This window comes from Sceloporus occidentalis, unplaced genomic scaffold (assembly GCF_023333645.1).
Source record: "Sceloporus occidentalis isolate IW3139 unplaced genomic scaffold, rSceOcc1.0.p SCAF_113, whole genome shotgun sequence".
Taxonomy (NCBI): domain Eukaryota; kingdom Metazoa; phylum Chordata; class Lepidosauria; order Squamata; family Phrynosomatidae; genus Sceloporus; species Sceloporus occidentalis.
Window position 1 is genome coordinate 1307201 of NW_028317093.1, and position 20227 is coordinate 1327427.

Consider the following 20227-nt stretch of genomic DNA (forward strand, 5'->3'; position numbering starts at 1 on the left):
TTTAAGTTTATGGTAACTGATCTTAAGAAAAAAGGAGAAACTACACAGCTGCCCATATTTTCCTATTAGTGAAACTGAACAAACAGAAAATTTTTATAAATCATTTAAAGAACTTGCTCAGCATTCTACAATCCGAGGCTGCACAACTGCCACTTATTGTCTTCTTCAAATCTAATTCCTTTGTTTGGAAACAGATTATGTGTTTCAGGGATGATTCAGCACAATCTGAACAAAAAATAGAAGTAACAGAGTTAGTACAAGGTGACTCATCCGAAAAACGAGTTTTGGTATTGCTGTTGAGGCTCCAGATTAAACAGGACAACACCCCGACCATTAAATGTTCTGTCCTGGAATGAACGGTGCATTAAACTCTTACACTAGGAAAAAGAGACCCTATATCCTAAAAACAGTAGAAGATGTTGTAGAAACTTTGACAAAAAACAACTTTCCGCATTGTGTTACATAGAAGATATAGAACTGTTGTGTACTGAAGATTTTATAGAAAGTAGGAAATTTACAAGGAGTTCATGGAAATGAAAAGCAGACTGCCACATTTTAGACATGTATGAGAGAACAGCATGTTTAATGGAACTGCAACTTTACTTGCTGTATATAACATTAAAAAGGCTAGGGTGTCGGAACAATATTCAATCTATTTTTTTTTTTTCATCCACTGATAATAATGGATATATACCTAAAATATAAAAATCTTCCACATTAGTTAAACGAGATTCCCAAAGGTCAGTTTTTATGATTGAGATGTAATTGTAGTTCTAAGACATTATACAAAGAACAAACTGGTAAATTAAAGAAAAAAAAAAAATTCTACAAAAATAGACAAATTGAGGAAGTCCCAAGAGAAACTATTTAGGGATCAAAATCATAGAAGTAGAGAAGATATTGAAAATGTGCATTTTCTTTTCTTTCCCAATATGACACACACTCCTTTCAAATTGGAAATATTATTAAAAACAATTGGTCTATACTTTTAAAGCACACAGTCGTGTACAAAGGATCCTTCCAAGAACAGCAAAGAAGTATCAATGTACAAACTTTGCTGAGCGCCTCTTTTGCGTACACTCTGTGCATAACACTCTTGGAGACATTGCAAGGAGGAGGCCTAATCCACACATAGTCTTAAACGTGGGATTATTTTGAATAGTATTCTAGCTACAGCTCAAGAGCTTTAGGGTTTGTACACCAGCCCTTTAATTTCTGCTGCCTCTAGGCTCTACTCATGATAGATGGGTGTGACAGATGGAGAGGGTATTCCTACAGCCTATGCAGGGCCGGCCCTACAATGGAGCCGACTGGGGCAATTGCCCCAGGTGGCACTTCAGAAGCGTGTTTTTTTTTGTTTTTTTTGAAGCGGAGGAGAGAGAGAGGGGCACCGAGTGGTTTTCGCTTACCCGCTCGGCGCCCCTCTCTCTCCTCTGCGGCGAGTTTCCCTGTTCGGTCTCTGTGCCGGCTTGTAATGCAGAGCGCCGGAAGTGACGTGAATTTCCGGCGCTCTGCATTACAAGCCGGCACCGTGGCAGCACAGGGAGACTCGCCGCAGGACTGTTTAAGGGTAAGTACCGGTGGGGGGCGGGTAGATAATGCCGCCCCCCCTCGGCGGGGGGCGGCATTTTAAACTTCGCCCCAGGCGGCGTTAAGTCTTCGGCCGGTCCTGATCTTGTCCCAACGACATGGCAATGGATCTCAGCATCTGATCTCAGCATCTGATCTTCCTCTGATATACTCAAGTCCTGCAGAGCAACAACAGATACCCGTGAGCTGGGCTGCTCTGCAGAATGGGGAGTCAGGGCATGAGTGTAAGGGTGTACAAGCAGAGGAGAGACATCAAGAACCCGGTGGAGCTCGGGAACGCTGGAGTAGAATGGGGAAGAGGGAAGCTACTGCAGCTCGGCCAGGGGAACCAATCTTTCAATGACAGGGAGACGGGCCAACCTTTTCTACTCTGGCTACTGCCCCTCTTCAAATTTTAGTCAGTTGTCTATGACTTGACTAGCGTGTGCTACATCTAACCTGTATAGCGGCACGGAGAAGCCTGCGGTAGAAAGGGGAAAGGAATGGACGACAGGGAAGGAGATGTGATGAGGATACAGGAGGGAAGCAGAACCGGACCACACTCATGTGAAGGGTCGGGGGGGGAATAAGTTGAGGAAACGTTCACCCTGCACACTTACCCGTACAACTCCACCAATGAGAGGAGGAGGGTGGGTGAGGAGGTACTCTGTGGCTTGCTCCATGGTACTGGTGTTAAGCAAAGCTTCCATGGCATGTTCCTGCGTGAATCCCATATCAATGAGCTATAGAGAGACGATTGTATGGTTAGGAGACGGCATTCAGTCTAATCAGCAGAAGCAGCATGCTGACAACACTTGTTCCAATTTCAGCTGACAGCTACAATGTAAAAGGTTTACTTAAGGCCAAGATTGCCACAGACAAGAAAATAAAGTACTACTCCCACCTGCTGAAGTTGTTGCTGGTTCACTTGAGGCTCTCGCCTCGCTCCACTTTCGTCTTGCTGACCCTCTTCTTCCCGACTACCCTCACGCTCTTTGCTCATCCGCTCACGAATCACTGGCTCCCCTCGCAGTATGTGGCATAAGATAGCTAGCATGGACTCAGCCATACGACCACCATATACTTTTAAAGGTTTTCTATTCCAAAGGTTCTTGATGCAGGTGAAGGCTGCCTGTAAGCGACAAAATATGGAATACTGTTAGGTACACTGATCACAGCCAAACAAAGATTCCAAGGCGCAGGTAGATACCAGGAAAGGTGTAATTTTTACCTTTTGCGTGACTACAAGGAAGCGCAATGAGCTGAACTGAGGGTAGTTGTGTCCTCCGGGTAACTTGGTTGGTGGCAGGGAGTGAGGAGACTCCAGGACTGTGGTAGGATTTACCATCTTTTCCACCAGCATAAGCCAAGCATCCAGGAATTCGCCCGTGCCATCCGGCAGATCAGAGTGTTCCAAGCCCTCCGACACCGGCACTCTGCCACCCATAGAGAGGGCCCAGTTAAAGGTTCTAAATTTTAAAACAAATGTGTTAGAGTGAAAGTGTACGTTGTTCTAGTTTTTCAAAATGATGCTTCCAGATGTTTCATATGGACATTAAATCAAGGAACATTCTATTAACAAGTATAAAAGTAGTCACTGTGTTGGGAATGTATTGGCCAATTACACTAATGGAAACATACTTTTTCACCATTTACGTTCTAAAAATCAGCCAGTAGCAGGTAGAAGTCAGGTGCATGATGGGAAATGTGACGTTGAAGTATATGAAAACAAAAACATGTAACTTCCCCATTTGGAACGTGTTAAAGCAAAATATATTTCTGAGGCCTCGGAAAGTCTTTGTTCTGTCTCCCGTGAGTCGCTACAGGTAGCAGGCGGCTCACTTACTCAAAGAGAGCGTTGTGTCCACCGGAGCAGAGGAATTTCTGCAGCATAAGATGATACGGATATTTCCTCTCGTCAAACAACATGGGAGAGGTGAAGCCAACGGAGCAGATAAAAAAGGTTAACCTGAACAACACAGATGTACAATGTTAGACAAATCAAATTTAAAGAGACATCTTATATTTACCAGCCTATTACTATTTCTAATTAACCAAATCACCACCCAAAATCCAACATCCTTCAGTTAAGAGATTAATACAAAGCAAGCTTGTCACTTGTGAACGAGACCCGTGTAGCACAAACCTGAACCTGGGAGTTGGTGTGTATGGAGGAGGCTGCCACGAAAGTCCCTTCGTCAGTAACTTTGTGAGTGCGGACGCCGTAGAGCGCGCGGCTGGGGTCGGGGCTGTGGTGGTGCTGGCTGCATGGTGACTTCGCCTTTGGCGCACAGGAGACCCAACACAGAGTTTGACCAGTAGGCCAAAAAGTTCAGCCAGGGCACGACCGAGCCGCGAAGATGCTAAAAAAATAAAAACATAAATATGAATAAATAAATCAAAATAAAAATGATGTTATATTGTGCTCTACATATTAGATTTCTGCTTAAGGTTCATATCCATGCTTCTGTTAGTGTACTCTACTTATTGGCAAGTATAGCAGGTACAAGCTTTATGAACTATTTGAAGGTTCATCAAGATCAGCCCTATCATACCCAGCATGTATTTTTATAAACTTATAAAAAAAAAAAAAAATCTAAATCGATACGTAATTTAATAAACTACTTCCATGTAAAACATATTTTATAAATACCTGATAATAATGGTTTAATCTGTTTGATTCTGGCAGCCATTGCTGGGGTGATCTTTGGTTTCCCCTTGGGGTCCGACGCGCTGGGTTCATCTGTTTCCATGGGCGCCAACGCATCCCCATCAAGTCCAATACCTTCTAGTAAGCCGGTGGCTTCCTCACCGACAGCACTCACCTCGGGTTCACCTTCTGTAACACAGATACGATGGCTTATACATATAGAGTATACACTATACACTATATTAAAATATGCACTTCTGCATAAAATATTTAACTTTTTATACAAGAAATATAGTGAAAGTCATCCATGAAACCATGCAACAATATTGTAGATGCCTAATATCCAAGACAACTGTGCATAGGCGTCTTAAAGAAATACTTATTATACCCTGGATATGTGGCCTTGTGTATAAAATATTTTACTTAAATATGTTACTTAATTGCCATATGTCATGGCACCGGGCCAGGTTTGAACCAGAAACATCTCAGAATGAGTTTAAGAAGTGTAAGAAAACATACCTGCCCTCTTTGTTCCCTGGGGCAAGGCACTTGCTGCCTTCTCCTCTTTGGGAGCCAACTTCTGCATGTCTGCCTGACCAAACTCACAGCCAGGTGGCAAGCTGTCAAAAAAAGTACAAGGTTGGTAAGTAAATGGCAGAACCTCGACTCAAATGTAGATTTCTGACCACAAACACTATGAAAAGCAAACAGTTCTGGGTATGGGAAACAGAAGAATCACATGCGCGTACCTGTTAGGAGTACAGAGAGACAGCAAAACAGTGCTTTCCCAAACAAGAGAGCAGTACAGCTGACTCAGCTTATTCAGAACATTGAGACCCAGTTGAGAACCCCACTGGTTGACAGAGATGGCACGGATCTCACTCTGTGGAGAAGAAAAGAAATATGGCAATTAAGAGCACGCAAAAGCAACACTGCTGCCTCGGAAAACATGAAAACAAAATGTTTAGACCCACCCGGTCGGGGCCCTTACCTGTCCCACTCTGCACGTGTGTACAAACATCATGATGTATGCATGGGCTGCAGTTAATGCGTGGAGTAGGGGGGTAGCCTGAGCAGACAGAGTGGCATCTGCTACATTTCCAGCACATGCCAGCTCCCTTAACAGCACTGAGCCACCGGGGGCCTCAATAGGCCGATGCAATGGGTCCAGCGAGGAAAGAATGGAGTCCAGCTGGAGAAGCCCTTCTTGGAGAACCTTAGGCTCATGAGACAGAGTCTAGAAAGAGGGGAGATGTTGTCTATTAACAGTCCTGGAACTTCTGCTTGTATTTATTTTCTGGCCATTAACAAAAAACAGAACTACCGAGAATATAAACATCAAAGACATTGTCCAGCTAGCCTGCCCATAATATAGTACTGGGCTGACAGGTTGCCCAAGTATTACAGCATTTTGTGGCAGTACAGCTATGCTATAGACACTCGTTCGTAGATTTGGACCAGTATTTTTTGGGGTTTTTTTTTTTCTCTTTTAGGAGAACCCTCGCTGGGTCATCCAGCACAATGATTTTTAGCTACAACCCCATTGGCTGCAAGTAGGCTAGGATTTCTAGACATTTCTGCAGGTGGTCCAGATTGATCTGTCTGAGTCAATCAAGGCTTGGTGTTTAACAACCACGTATTAGAATAAATGGAAACAAATGTTACTTACCAATATTGATTTGCAGACACCTGCCACAGCTTGGCAGGCAGCAGAGGTAGGGAAGTCAATAGGTAGATTAGGCAGACCAAGGATGGTGACCAGAGGCAGGAGACCCTTCTGACTCACAAACTCCTGACAGTGATCGTCCGTTGTGTTATTACTTAGAATGGATTCCACAAATTTCATCTGTGAATTGGTAAGTTTTTCAAGTCATTTGGAAAATTCACAGATATGAGTAGCTTCGCATAAAATTTTACTGAAACATTATTTAAAAATCTTTGGTCCAATATTGTACCAAAATGGTTAAAATCAGGGTTGTAAATTTGTGGGCTATAATCGGGAGCCCTTGAGCCCTGCGCTCTTACACATCGGCTCTATTACACTATTTCTAAACTCACCACGTTGAGAATATAATCCATCAGAGGAATCGGGATTCTCTCTTCAATTCCCACAACACTATGAGAGAAAAGGCAAGTTAACATATGAGGTCCAGCAAGAGCTTAAGAATAAAAATTCAAGTTTATTAGATATGAGTCTCTTATAAATTATCTTAATTTAACCCAGATTAATAACAGATTAATGTCTGATATGAAGTCTGGAACAAAGTTTACAGGTCACAAGACCTGAAGACATGCATGCCCAGTATCCATGACTATGAGTCAATTTGTTAATCTCCAACAAAACAGACGCAAATCCAAATGGTTAAACACTTAAGAGGATCTAGAAAATGGCAAAGGGAAACCCGAATGTTCCAGGTCTGTGCAAGAACATAAAACAATCAATATTTAAACAAGTCGATAACCCCCTGCTAGGAAGCGCCCTACAAACCCCACCGGGACATGCAAACACCTTACCTTAATAATAGCGGTGGTAGAATCGGTTTTTAGTGTGGGCTGGTGCCTCATCAGTTCATCGACAGCACTGCCCAGGTTAGAGGCTGTATCGCCTGCAGGAGACCGGAGAGAGGTCAAAGCTGGAAGAGACCACGGGCCTCTTAATCCCTCGGCTAGAGACCTGAAGAGCGCTGATCTACGCTGCATGCAGGTCTCTTCAGCAGGGGTTAGAGGAGGGTCAGGGAATTTTGGGGGGTGCCATTGACAGCTCATTCTGGTTAGGGGGCAAACATGTGGAAACAAATGGGAAACACTGGAGCTGCTAAATGGAAACACCAGTTAACTGAACAAAAGGTATTTTAAGCCAAGAAACCTTAATGCATAAGAATAAGTAAAGACCGTCCAAATGAGCACCACGTCTCCCATCAAGGAAAACCAGAATCAGGATTATAAAACCAGAAAGGGTCAGTAATCTATCACAAAACATGCACAATGAGTAGGGGGGACAGCCTGCATATGCAAAACAAACATCCAAGGTGTCGTGGTCTACGAGTCGTTAAATAGTCCTTTTGTCATGGAAGAATTTGGTCAGTCTTTTCTGCAACGCCGGTTGGTGAGCGTAGTCTTACCTAGAGGGTCTGAGCTCCTCCGCCTCCTCATGGCAGGGAGGTAATCGGGTGAAAGCAATACTTTGAAAAGCCGTTCAAAAGGTTGACATTGCACATAGGACTGCAACCCCCGGGCATTTAGACACAGGGCACTGAAGACATTGGGCAGAGAGCCTAGAACTTCCCTGGTTGCCGGAACCTGCAACAAAAAAAACACAAAACGGCGTCCTAGTATTTCAAAGGGAAATTAAACTGAAAACTTAATGCTGAAGGATATCAGTGTTTGGCCCAATTTGTTGCCCACAAGTTTTTCTTTACTAAATCTTGTATTTTATGATATGCATTACAATTAAACAAAAAGTTATTTAACCAACGGGTTTTTATGGTCACCGATATAAAATTTGATAGCACACAAGTATTTTCATCAGGTTATTAGATATAATTAAAAAACATGTTGTCATGTTGGTCACTCTTGGGGCAGATAAAATACAGCTGAACTGGGCAGCTTGATATTCTGATGACTCTGAAGTTTAATGACTTACATCTTTGATAAGGAGAGCATGAAGCATCACATCTGTTAAGCCATTGTCCTGAAGAGAAGACAGTAAAGACGGCTCTTGGAACACAAACACTGTTACTACTTCAGTAGCTACAGAAAGAACACAAAAATCAAGAGTCAGTCAAACGGCACAAATAGTCTGGGTCAATATCCACTACAGTTCTCATTAAATGAAGCAAGTATGCTATTTTTATTTGAAACACATAGCGATTCCATCCCAAACAGTTCTCAAGCTACAGGTTTCACGCTGAACCAAACTGATGACCACATCCCAATGTATAATATCACTGCTTACACATTTATCTATAGTCCTGAATCTTCCCAGCAGAGGGGCTTACAGTTCAGCTCCATTGTTTTATTGGAACGGCTAGCAGCGTTACTCACTGATAAAGCACTAAATTCACAAATAATAAAAAAGGTGCAGGACCTGGGTTTATGTTGGTTGAAATAATGGTCGAATTCTCCTCAGAAAGAGTTTCCTTTAATTAGATCATGCGCATAATCGAGACAAGGCACACAACACACAAAAGTCGAAGCGTTGTCTAATTACACATTAAGATTACTTGGTTTATATAGCATCTTATCTACTTCTAATAGCATGCTTCTTTCTGATTGGTTACTTTTCAAGCAGGTTACACCTCTTTAAGCTGCATAATTAAGAATGGCCTTGACTTGACCCTTTGCACATATATAGAAGAACATAGAGTAGACATGTCGGCGTGAACTCGTCCATATATCCTAGACTAGACATTCCCTGCTTTCTTTTGTCTTTGACAGCAATAATATTTACGATAACATAAACATTTTTCTAACATTTCCCTCCTGTTTATCAAAATATTATTCAATATCAGACTCTTCATCTTCAGTATCCGTCATTAGCACTGATAATTCATCTTTCATGTCAATAACGTCATTAATATGTAGAGTCTCAGATACTTTTAATAATTGATCACATTCTTCTTTGTCGATCAGGGAGTACATAGTCTGATTTACAGCTTTATCAATTGTCTTATTCAAAAATCCTCTGCAACATGGAATAAAACAGCATCCTCCGAATATCAATACTGCGGATACTATAGTGATAGTAATTATTCCGGACATTATCATTCCCGACCATCGCCCGAACCATCCTTCTAACCAAGAGGTGAACACATTATGTATTCCTGCATTCTCGGCAAGTTCATTTGATAAGGATGTTAGTCCTTCAAGGGCTTTGGTCTCCGCACAACCACCAAATATCTGCTCTCATCTGGGTTGGCTGTCTCAGTCCTGTGGAAAAAGTCTCGACACACAGTGAATTAGACAAATCTTTATAATCAAAATAGCTGCTATTACCCTGAAGTTTCATACAGGTGTAATTTCCCCCATATATTTGCACTGTTAGAGGTAATTCAGGTCTCTTAACCTTGGGAAACAAGTCCAATATATGACAAGTTCCGTTTCCAGGTGGGGTATAAGTCTTATCTAACAGCTTTATTATCAGAAACCTACGCGCCTATGGTATATAGTCTTTCATCCGTCTTCATAGGTTCTTTTAAAGTAAATAGTAATTTATTACAATTATCATAGGTGGTACATTCAGATTGTAATCTTTTTACAGATAATCTCGTTTTGATTTTACTCGCTCTTGCCCCGGGTATCATATCCCCAATCTCGACTAGCTGTTGTCCACATAGCATAATCCCAACCAAGACATGATGTTATACTTCGTTTTCCAGGGGGCTTTTCGGGCATCCAGCATACATATACATCGGCCTTAGCGTATTTTCTTGCTTGCCCAATATTTTCACAATGAATCAGTTTACACAGATCAATTTCAATGGAACTATCTCCTACTAATGAAAAAGTCAGATTTTGTGCTTTGGTATCTTCCCATTTGATCCCACTTAGCATTAGCATTAGAATAAGGAATTATTGTAAAAGCATCAGTCACTACCCAATAAACTATAAGCAGGCACCACCCCTTCATCCTACCTGGCCGTCAACTCAGGGTTCGGGGAATGGATTTCTTCACTGGCTTGAGACGAGTCCAACCTATCGTCTGGACCCCCCTTTGTACCCAGACTTAATGAGTGACTACCAGCAAGTGGTGTTACCTTCTTACAGTGCGACTGATGTATCCAACAACTCCTCTCAGCTATCTTACATGCCGTGGGGGTGGTTAGTAGTACTTGGTACGATCCTTCCCACCTCGGTGATGACCAATTCTTTCATTTGATTATCCTTATTAGTACCCAATCTCCAACACTCAATTTCTCAGGAATTGGCTCTTGTGCTTCTGGAAGAGAATTAACAGTTTGTATTGATCTGGTGTTCAACATTTTTGCCATATATTCTGCTAGGGTTAATTCTTTTTCATTACTTGCCTCTTTTACCTTTATCTGCGGCAAACTATAGGGTCTCCCGTACATTACTTCAAATGGGGTGAGACCTTGCTTGTTGGGTGTAATACGCATACTCAATTTTACCATAGGTAGGCAAGAAACCCAATTCCCGGTTTCTGCCATGGTCTTTTTTAATTTATTATTTATTGTTCCATTGTTTCTTTCTACCAACCCTGCTGACTGAGGATGATAGGCACAATGATTCTTTAATTGTATACCAAATACTTGTGCAAATCTGGAGATTAGTTGATTGACAAAATGACTGTATATTCTTTCTGGTGTTCCAAATCTAGGAATGATTTCTTTTATCATGAAGACAATTAGCACACAAAATTTGTTTTTGTTTTTTAGAGTAATTTTGGAACACCTTATCTATCTATTACCATCCCTCCTGTTGAGGCATGGCTCAGCCCATGACTCAATAAGGCTGCATAGCGAACCAATGATTTTGGCAATATTGGTTTGTTGTTAATGTGAAACATTTTCTTACATAGAGTCGCTTTTTTAGACCACCAATATCGTTTTTCAGATATAGGGGCAGCCTGCTGCATATCATACAGAACCTGGTGATTAATTTGTATCTCGTTAGTGATTATGGCAAACATCTCTTGAGCAATTCTTTTTGCTTCAATATCTGCACAGTTATTGCCTAATGCTATAGGATCCTTGCTGTTGGTATGGGCTGCACACTTTATTACAGCTACTTCCTTTGGTAGATTTATAACTGTTAATAGTTCTTCAATCAGGGCTTTATGATTTATTGGTTTCCCTGTGGAGGTAATCATACCTCTTTTTTTCCATTGTTGTGGAAACACATGTATAGTAGAAAATACATATTGACTGTCGGTATAGATATTTACCCGTTTGTCTACTGCCCATTTGCATGCCTCTATGAGAGCCGTTAACTCAGCCGCCTGGGCTAATAAATGATTAGATAATTTACCTCTCTTACTTCAGTATTGCATTGAATATCTCTTTTCCACGAGTGATTAATCTCACATCGCAACACCATATCTCCCACAGACTTCTACTGATCAGTTTGCTGTTTACACAGAGACAAATGTAGTGTTTACACAGAGACAAAAAGTGTGGTTATTCGGGGTGTTAATATACCAGATAATGCCCCCTGTCCTTTGTCCAGTAAAAGTATTCTGTCTGTATTACAGTACTTTGTTCATCTTTTAGATTCATAATACTCGTCTCCTCCTGCTGTTTTCTTAACATACATTGTACAATGAAAATCATTTGAATGCTGAACTTGTAAATGATCACAGATCTCCAATGTTTTATGTACAAGTTCTAAAGCCTGTATTATATTTCCCTTATTTTCAGTAAAATCTATGTTTAAAGCATAGTAGTAATGATCATGCCGTCCTTGATAGTTATTTCTTCTTCCCCCCACTGTAACATCAAACTTGTCTCCCACGGGTGCAATGTGCACTCCCAACTCTCTAATCAGATCTCTTCCTAGAAGATTTACGGGACATACCTCAGATAATATTACACTGGCGGTAATTATTTTTCCAGACTCTGGATGTTGTATTTGGAGGGGAACAGATAAGCTTTCGGTATGTGTCCTCCCATTTACTCCCTTTATGTGAATTTTACCAGTCCCTTTCTGTATGCCCGTGCAGGTGGGATGATTTAATAGGGTTCGCGAAGCCCCTGAATCAACCAAAAATGTTACACATTTGTTATTTACAATTAAATCAATTTCAGGCAAGTTTGACAATAACAACACATCATGAACATTACTGAGATCCAATGTCTCTTTTTCCTGTATTAGTCATTGTTCTGGGGAATTCTGCTTTCTCTTGTCTGGCTCGGGACACTCTTTTGCCCAATGACCTTCCTTTCCACAATTATAACATCCTTGTGACCATCTATCACCTCTACCTCTTCTACCTCGGTACGACCTCGAAATCTCTCTCTCACTCTTTTGTTATTCCCTGTCAACGTTCCTTCATACTCCTCTCCTGCTAACATTACTCTCACTTTCTTTTTCTCCCATTCTTTGTGCCACTTTTCAGAATGCTTAACATATTCCAACACATCATTCAACGTCGCAGTACAGAGGTTAACCATATGTTAACTGACATTCGCATTTATCTCTTTACGCGTCCCAGACACAAACACATTTTTAATTGCTGCTCATAAGCAGAATTTGGATCTGGATCGGGAGGTGGGGTTAAACCACTATAGATATCAAAGACCTTTTTCAGCCGATAAAAATATTGATCCACATCCTCCCCATCCTTCTGTGTACATCTATTTATCTCCATCCAATTTGTTCTACGAGCCCATCTGGTCGTACAAGCAGTTATGAAAGTGTTTAAACGGTTAATTAGATCAACATGACCCCATGGGAGTGGTTGCCCCACATTATCGTACCCATTCCAACTTCGTTCTACTGAACTCCAATCTGATTTCAAAATTCGTCGACACACTCTCTCTCTATTTCTTCACCATTACCATTTAATTGATAACTGTTACAGAGCCCTCGGATATCAGTCTCAAACTGTTGGGGATCCTCTTTTGGATTTTTAACATGCTCAGTAGCTTTTTTAATATCCTCCTCTGTTCATGTTCTATGTACCCACATGGTTAACGGATATATCTGACCTTGATTACTCCGTAAGGAGGTGCGTTACTTATAATGTTACTTTAAGCATATTAATTTGAACAAAAAATAAAACAAGAATATATATCATAAAAACCACAGACAGGTATACAGGATATCTTATTACCTTAAAAACAAAATATGTGCTAATTATAAATTTTAGCTTTTAAATTATTAACCCTTATTTAAATTAATTCTGGAAAAAGCATAAAAGCATTAGAATAAAAAGATAAAAAGGCTTTTCTAATGTCGACTCTACATATAATTTATGATCGATCACAGATAACAGACAAGACATACATTTAACAGATTCTGGAACCAGCTGGAAACATGGTATAGAATTTGGAATGTTATAATTTAGTCACTACGTAGTTTCTTCTAAATCCACACATTCACCGAGTGGTCCAACCACTCCGAGTCTAGATTCTACCAGGATGGTCCAACCATCCGAAACCTGAGGGATTCACCCTCTATTTTTAAGTGCACTATACCTGAACAATGTGAATTTATGCCTAAACATTTTCTTGATTAAGTTTATACATAAACTGTTTGTCTTCTTTCAGTGGTTTTTTCTTTATCCACAAGAAAACACTTTCATCCTTTTGTTTCTTTCCCTTACTGTGGGATTTCCCCATGATACAATCTCACCGCAAAGCAGAAAACAAGGAAAATCTTTTGGTATTTATAAGATACCACGTCTGGACAGGGTTAAACAGAGAGTTCTTGGTATTTATAAGATACCACGTCTAGACAGGGTTAAACAAAGAGCTCTTGGTATTTATAAGATACCGTTCCTAGACAGTAAAGGCAGGAAAATCACTCCCGCAGCGAAGTTGTTCACTTGCAATCCCAGCACTTGATCACAGAGAGCTTCTCACAAATGCCGGGGGGCGTATTAACAACAACCTTATTAACTGTTCGTTCGCCGTAAAGGACTCCTGAACAGTCATTCACACAGATTCATTCAGACAAGATTTGTGACATGGGTTGGTATAGCTGTCCCTGGACCATAAGAGCTCTTCTCTTTAAGGTCTTGTGATACTCTTTCACAATAATACAAGCCGCAACCAACATCAACAGTATTGTCACAATTACAAACAACAATTCGCTATCACAAAAATAATGACTAACTACCTGTGCACATTTCTCCTGATCAGCCTCAGTACTCCAAGTACTATTCCTTATTATCGAATGCATACGCAGTTATTTATTTCAGTAGTCCCTGACAGACTTTGACCTCTTATAATATTTCCCAGAAATATTTTTCTTACTCACATTTCTGAAGAGAAGACCGTAATAAATCTTCGGGAGGATGCTGCCGGTTTCAGGGACGATGTCGCAAAGTGCCTCTGTTTAACAGCAATCTTAGCTGGAGGACTTATATTACCCCAGATGCAGATTCTCGAGGTGCAGTTCCTCAGGACTGTCGTCCCCGTCTCCGGTCAGAACCTCCTCACACAGGGCACCAAAATGTTGGTTGAAATAATGGTCGAATTCTCCTCAGAAAGAGTTTCCTTTAATTAGATCATGCGCATAATCGAGACAAGGCACACAACACACAAAAGTCGAAGCGTTGTCTAATTACACATTAAGATTACTTGGTTTATATAGCATCTTATCTACTTCTAATAGCATGCTTCTTTCTGATTGGTTACTTTTCAAGCAGGTTACACCTCTTTAAGCTGCATAATTAAGAATGGCCTTGACTTGACCCTTTGCACATATATAGAAGAACATAGAGTAGACATGTCGGCGTGAACTCGTCCATATATCCTAGACTAGACATTCCCTGCTTTCTTTTGTCTTTGACAGCAATAATATTTACGATAACATAAACATTTTTCTAACAGTTTACTTACCAAGTAAGAAGAGGGAAGGGCCGTAGTACTCGGCATTGCTGATTATGTGTTTCAGGGATGTGGGAAGAGTTCCATCCATCACTGAAAATAATATGATGTTAGTGATGCATAAGCAATAAGTGTGCCAACAGATGTACAGAATAATTTTGATGTAGATGGGGGTTCCAATGAGTTTATATTTACACACATACGGTTTCATGGTCAGTTTATGTCATGCACTAATTTGTCAACCATTTTATGAAGACCTACCATGACGAATACCATCTGAGAAGGCTGGATCCTGAATTGCCTTCTTCAAGAAATTCAGCATAGACTTCAAGAGAGCTGCTCTCTGGGGAATGCACTGCACTCCTGCAACATCAAATACAATCAGAAATGAAGTAAATGCACTTTGGGGGCCCTTATTTAGGCAGAAAAAATAAAATAAAAAAAACAGGAACTTAAAAGTCCGGTCAGTTACCTGAGCGGGTAGACCCTACACTCCCAGTGCTGAAGCTTGTACCAGGAGGACGCGAATCTGCAGAAGTGGAAGGTCCAGGACTGGCCTCCATTGCCACATCAGTAACTAAAATCAAGTAGAATGTAAACTTCAGGTACTTCTCAATCTCAGAACTTTGTAGATATTTTAAACATATTAAAACATGTTTTTCTCTATTGGGGTTAATCAGAAAAAATTAATCAGGTCTTGCAATACGAATGTTAAAAGAGGAACTACAGTGATTCTTGTAAGCTAAAACAAAAGCCTCAAACTCTCCAAGAAGTATTCAAGGATAAAAAAATGAAAAGGCTTTAAATGTCTTACCTTCCATATCTGTCTCCATCTCTTGACCCTCCTGAACAGTGCTAGGGCGTTGGTTTCTTGGTTTGATGACAAATGGGGACTCTTTCCTACACAGGTCAACTTCATGCTACAATTGAAAAGGCACACTGGCTATAAGAAAGACTAACTTGGTGTCCTAACAAGAGATCTACTACTTATACTGTGCTAAACAGAAGTTATAACTAAAGCAAAAGGAGGATCATTAGGAATCTAAATATTTCCTGATTGTAGTTAAACGTCAATCAGGACAAGTTTTACTTTACTCATTTGTCAGGGGGAGTTTAATTCTGGCGTGTGACACAAAAAGAGGTATCAAGTGGGCTAGTGTCTTGCCAATGAAACATTTTTTAAAGCATGGTCTTTTGATTAAAATCCAAGCTTTAGAACACTGCAGAACATTAACTGAAACAGGGTTTGAAAAGACCATGGAATCCAAAGGACTTTAATATAACGCATGAGCAAAGCCTTAGATGAGAAGTGTTAACCCTTGAAAAAAACTGTTGTGAACTCACCTCTAATCTGTAAATAAATATGGTCAGACCACTGTGGGACTGAAAGGCTGCCATGTCCAAGTTTGTAATGAGGTCAACAACTCTCACAGCTCGCGTCACAAATGTGATCTGGTCCTGCTCGTCACCAAGGAACTTGATCACCTGAGATGTACAAAGATACATATATATATATATATTTTTCAGCATAGAGAAATGTGGAGAGCTATGGCCACAATGGCACATCTAAAGGATCTTTCGACTCAAGCCTTGCTATGAATACCTTGCACATACTACAAGTTTACCCTGAAAAAGCCAACAATACGGAAATGGTAGGTTAGCATAAAACATTCCCACCGGCATACCTTTAGAAGTGCTTCCATCATGCCACAGGAAACCAGCGCTTCTCCGCCAGCGTCATAGCTGGCCAAGTGATACAAAAATGAAAAGAGGGCAGTGGCAAACTGGTGTGGGTATGGATCCATGGTTGGGTCTACAAAAAGAAAAAAAATCCTATGAAAACAAAGCTCTTTCACTAACAGTTCTCACTTTTTGTTTCTGTTAAATGTGATTTATACAATAAGAGGCTAATCTATAAAATGGAGGGTATAAAATCAGGTATAAAATGAGGTCCCTACTCACCAATCATGGCCTGAATACAGTTACGGACTAAAACAGGGAGGAAGCCATGGTAGGAGGCAGTGCCAGTACAGTCTATGATGTGCAGAGTATGACATCATATATCATCACTTTTCTCATACCTGTATGAAGGAGAGCGGGGACCTCCTAAGGGTGGGGCCTGGGATGAAAGCTCCGCTTGCTCCATGTAAGGAATGCTGGGGCACTTTTTGGGTGGACAGAGGTTAAAACAAGACGTCTCTATATGCCCCTAAATATAAAGTCAAAAATGATTTAAAGGTGGGGTATATGCCGTAAGTAGGCACAGGGTGTACTGAGTGGGTGGCCATACATGAAAATGGGCTGCGGTGGGCGTGGCCTCCACAAGACCACACCCACTCACCACCTATGGTGCATGCGGGAAGTTTCAAAATTCAGGAACTGTTTAAAAATTCATGCAACATGGTACACACCCAGGAGTTCTGCGGATACGCCCTGGAGGATCAAAAGAGCCGTACGTGACGTGACCATTTTGTTAAGTAAGTGATGTAGAAGTTTGAGATGGTTTTGTGACAGTTTTTAACCTTTTGCTATCGGGAGGTCAGTATGCTATAGGCAACTGCCCCCCCCCCCCGTTTCCTGTTATGAAACAAAGTATAGATAAGAAACGCATTGTTACAAATACCGTAAATAAAACCGCTGAACGAATTTCTGATTAACCGCAAGGTCATCTATGGAGTCCCCCGAGCTTTGCCTGCTCGCCCCATCAGGCTGGCAGGGTAAATAAAGGGGTAGTAATACCCAGAATTGTTTCTAAGGGTACCAGGACTTTGGGTAACAAGGCTCTGGCCAAAAGATACATACATGGATAAAAAATATAGAAAAGTCCCCTTACTTGTGGTCATACGAGAAGATCATGAGAACATCCATTGAAGAGGACTAATGACAAAGGTTAACACAAGTTGTTAAACTGTTTTGTCCTTTTATTCTTTTTCTTTTGCAGGTGGTTATAGTCAACAATTACCAAATGCAAGCGCACTGGGGAAAATATTCACAGCCTTGCCTCTTGGAAACCCGATTTACCAAATACTGGAGCTCAAATTAGCTCTATGTGTCGATTTTCCGGGGAATATGAACCCGGGGGTGGTGGTTACCTGTGCGGACGACATTGAGCTGTACAGCGGCGGGGATTTCCAAGTAAGATTTGACCGAAACGGGATTATTGCTTTAGCTCATCCATCAACGCTAAGCATAGGTACCACTCATGGAGTGTTTGTCCTAGACCCACCGTGTCACGCGTACCAAGACCTGGAATATAGAACCTGCGCATCTTACCTACATAAGCCTTCCATTCAAAAGATGTGGCAATCAGGAGCCGTAAACACCCGAGGAGATTGTTCAGGTCCTCATCTCGCCTCGGAAGTGGTTTATACGGATAGTTTGTTTTACATGGATCACGGGACAGCTAAATTGTTGACTGGATTCTTCCAAGAATTGGGGGACGTTGGGTGTGAGATTGACGCATACGGGGACTTTTTACAGGCCCTCGGCCCCGACGCTACTTTGGAGTACCGCTAACGTTTCGAAGGCAGAATCCAAATTAATCGAAGTCCTAAAAAAGATCTACTTTCTCCTGCGAGGAACACCTTTTACGGTGATAGCGTTGAATAAGTCAAAGTTCTACCACGTAGGAACCATGGAAGAATATATCTATCACTTAACTGATGACCCCGTCCTCGGGGCCGAACTTGGGTTTCAGTCCAGCGTTTTTAGCATCTTTCCAGATCGAGATGAAAACGGGAAAGTATGCGTCATTCAAAGCGTACTGGATACAAAGACCCATGTCTTGCCGTGTTCCATGATTGAATATTCCAGGCTAGGTCCTGATGTTTCTGTGGGCGAATACTGCATCGTAAGTAACTTGTGTATAAACTGCGGATCCAACATACCTGACAAAACCTTCCTTAGTTCGATAAGTTTGATGATCGACGGGCAACCAATGTACGCAACCATCCTCTTTGGTACAGAAGATGACTTGAAAAAGAACGTGGCTTCCTTGGCCGACCTGAAATCTCTCCAGATATTTGGAAGGAACTTCTTGGAATGTTTGGAGGTCTGGGGCCTTGGAAGTTCCGATCGTTTGTTTTCCGGAGACGAGAAGTCCCTGAGTCTGTGGAACGCCAGGATCTTCCCCGGGTGCGTCACGTTACAAAAGTCTGTGGAGGTAGCTCTGGAAATGCTTCGGGGTTTGCACGGCCAACCGTCGGCGAGTGTTGACGGCATTAAGAGGCTATCAATCGAGGAAATTTTGGCGTACAAAGACGTAAAGGACATGCTGAATTACAGAAAAATGCTTTCCAAGGAAATCGCGTCTGAAGGACAAAAAGAAATGCTGGATGCCTGATCTGCTCACCCGTTTCAAACATTTAAAGTATAATGGTCTATTTTTAAAAAGTTTTATGCTGTTCAATAAATATATATAATTATATTAATATTAAATCATAAAAAAAAGATTGACTTTTGATCTGTATAGGGTATGTAAGGCATTTTATATTTGGGTTATGAAATCTATTGGTATCTAAATATATATATATATATATATATATATATATATATATACAAATTGTGTTTATTTAATTGTATTTTTTTGCACATTGATTTAAACAACTAATAAAGAAATGTAAATGTTACAATTTATAGGAATTTTATAGGACGTTCTGTCTGGAGTTCCACCATTTGCAGAATATCTGGTAAAAGGTTTAGGTGCCCTTTATTCCAATGAACTACCTTTTTTTTGATCTTTATGCTGCCAGTCGGGTAATATATGCTCAAACCAGTGGCGGATCTACCGGGGTCGCAGGGGTCGCGACTGCGACGGGGCTTGGCGGCAGGGGGGCCCAAGCCAAGGGGCCGCCCGAAATCTTTTTTAAGTTTTTTTTTTTTTTTTAAAATAAGGCAGGGGCGTCCAACATGCGGCCCACGGGCCAAATGCGGCCCGCGAGACCTCGAGGTGCGGCCCGCGTAAGATCGGCAGCCAGGGCAACCGATCTTACACGAGCCGCACCTCAAGCCCTGCTACTTACTTGTGGGAGGGTCTTCTGGACAGCACAGAGGAAGCGGAGTTCACGTGACATCCTACTTCCTCTGTGCTTTAGCAGAGAAGGCAGAGGGAGGCCGCGCCCCCTGCTGAAGTCTGTGAGCGGCATCGAGGGAGCTGCAGTGCAGGTAAGGGGGTGGGAAGGGTGTTTGAATGAGTGTGTGTGATTGAGGGAATGAATCTGTGAATTAATGATTATATGAATAAATGAGTGTGTGTGTGTGTGTGTGTGTGTGTGTGATAGCATGGATGTGTAAGTGCTGGAACCTAGGCATGATGGGACTGTGATTGCTGTTAGCAATCACACTCCTATCATGCCAAGTCAGCCAGTACATGCTGAAACCTGGCCAGCTGCCCCCCTTGTGTAGTGATGCTGCCAGCAGTATGGGGTCTGCACTTACAGCCACCCTGTACCAGCATGTACTGGCTGACTTGGCATGGTAGGAGTGTGATTGCTAACAG

General features: G+C 41.5%; 2 pseudogenes; one reads left to right on the forward strand and one right to left on the reverse strand.

The window, feature by feature from the left end:
* Nucleotides 1-1651: 1651 nt before the first annotated feature.
* On the reverse strand, nt 1652-16768 carry LOC149282528 (E3 ubiquitin-protein ligase HUWE1-like; annotated as a pseudogene).
* A 362-nt stretch (nt 16769-17130) lies between these two features.
* On the forward strand, nt 17131-19072 carry LOC149282529 (fucose-1-phosphate guanylyltransferase-like; annotated as a pseudogene).
* Nucleotides 19073-20227: the final 1155 nt, after the last annotated feature.